The 2,210-nt window shown below is 32.7% G+C and overlaps 1 pseudogene; it reads left to right on the top strand.

The window, feature by feature from the left end:
- The first annotated feature begins 377 nt into the window (after nucleotides 1–377).
- LOC149774857 (uncharacterized) lies at nucleotides 378–1,435 on the top strand (annotated as a pseudogene).
- Nucleotides 1,436–2,210: the final 775 nt, after the last annotated feature.

Here is a 2,210-nt window from a genome sequence, read left to right as displayed (position 1 = left end):
TTTATAAGTTTTCTTGTGTCTTTTACCATATCCAAGAGCATTGGCTTTCACATCATTTTTTGAAAATAAACTGTTAATAAACTTTTCACTGGGTTTAGATTTCTTTGATATTGCTTTTCCAAAATTAGATGCTGTAAGTCTGTCTTTTCTCTCATTAAACCAGTGATCCGATAAGGCCTGATTTGTTGTCTGTATGTCAGTGTCACATAGATTTATGCACCTTGTGATTTCATGGAGTGGTTTAACTCATTTGGTAAACAGACTGGAGAAGCCCTTGTCACAGATGTATTACCACAGTCCTGAGTTATTTGTGTAGTTTCTCTCAGGTACTTTGTTTGAAATGAAGAAAAGAAATACTTTTCTTATTTTTTCAGGGATATCAGCAATGGATATGTTAGCAGATGCAGCTGAGAATCAGGATCTAAGGCTCAAATTGTCGAATAGTTCAAGAAAGATACAAGAGCATGAACTTGAAGTGTCATCGAAAGATAAAGAAATTCAACATCTGAAGAAAATAATTGCAAAGAAACAAACATTAAGTGTAGCAGTTGTGAAGTATAAAGAAAACACATTGAACAATTTGTTTAAATGCTAAACAGGAATCACATACATAAAATTTTTAGCTTTATTGTCCTTTCTAATCCCTATAGAGTGTCCAGTCAAATATGGACCAGGACAAAGGGACACAAAGATGGACTGTTTTTAACAATATGTAGGCTTAGGCATGGTTTTGGTTTAAAAGATTTGGACTCTCAGCACAGTCAGCAAGTGTTGTGTTTAAAACATGGCTCGATCTTATTTATTTAAAACTTGGCCAGCTTTCACTTTGGTCACATAGAGATACTATAATAAAAAACATGCCATCTGAATATAGGAAAGATTTTCCCACTACCATTATTATAATAGATGGAACTGAAATTGAACTCAAATTCCAAGTGCACTACAGAGCCAGTTATATAGTGATTATAAATCTGCAACAACTCTATAGGGTTTGATAGGTTGTGATCCTAATGGCTGTGTAATGTTTGTTTCAAAATTATTTATAGGATCAATTTCAGATAAATCTATCACAGAACAATCTGTTTTTTACGATATGCTTAAAACACTAAAATCAATTAGTTATATTAAAGAAGGAGATGCCATAATGGTAGACAAAGGTTTTAACATTGCAAAAGAAATAAATAAACTTGGTTTGAAAATAAACATTCCACCATTTGCATCGGCAAGTAGGCAAATGACAGCTTCTGAGACGCCTTTGACTAACAAAATTGCTAAACATAAGGTACATATAGAATGTCTCGTATGTAAAGTTAAAACGTACAAACTTTTATCACATTGTATTCCTACATCTTTGTTTCAAAAGGCAAACAAAATATGGACAGTGTGTTGTCTTCTAACTCTTTTTCAAGATGTTTTTGTTAAGGATAAACACTGAATATACTATGATTGGATAGAACCTGATACAATAATATTGACCTGATCTTCACGTCTCCTAGAAGTGTTGAAACTTCGGGAATGTTTGATGCAATTCTGAACTCTAGGGGTGTTTCCTTCAGACTAGAGAGATGAGACATGTCCTTTTCTTCCTAAATGTGAAAGAAATGAAATAATCGTGTTAAACAATGTTGTTTCTGTGTTTACTTCATGTCAGTGCCTAATTTAGGCATCTATAATTTTTGCACATATTTTCAATGCATACCTTATTACTTGTTCAATTTGATGACATTATATTGTAGATTTACATGAATAAGTTTCTATTATGTATCAATTCAAATATGTTGTATCAGCATAATGAATAAAAATAGTATTAAAGCTATATTTTTTGTTGTGTTTATTTTAATCTGGAAGTAATAAATAGTTAACTCTGTGTTCCATCAACAACAAGTACTTCTGTTGGTAAATTATTTGTATTTTAAATTCATACTTTTTTGTTTATATCTGTCTGGCAAACCTCTGGCTTCCGTTTCCTACTCTCTGTCGGTCTAGCAACAACAACATGGTTAAGTGGTACTGGTTTTATTTTTGATCCCTTTGGAACATGCCATTGCTGACATATGCTTGTGCACCTCAACTGGTCAGTAACAGTGGTGAAGTTATGTAGTTTGAAACCCTGTAGGGACTTAATTAGCCAAACTACTTGGGAGCAATGCCCACTGACCCTGCAACAATACATATATATTTTTCAGATATCATACACATTAATTAGTAAA

The sequence above is a fragment of the Sinohyriopsis cumingii genome, unplaced genomic scaffold, assembly GCF_028554795.1.
Source record: "Sinohyriopsis cumingii isolate HCF-2022 unplaced genomic scaffold, ASM2855479v2 utg000127l, whole genome shotgun sequence".
NCBI classification, from domain to species: Eukaryota; Metazoa; Mollusca; class Bivalvia; order Unionida; family Unionidae; genus Sinohyriopsis; species Sinohyriopsis cumingii.
This window is presented reverse-complemented; position numbering and strand designations above follow the sequence as displayed.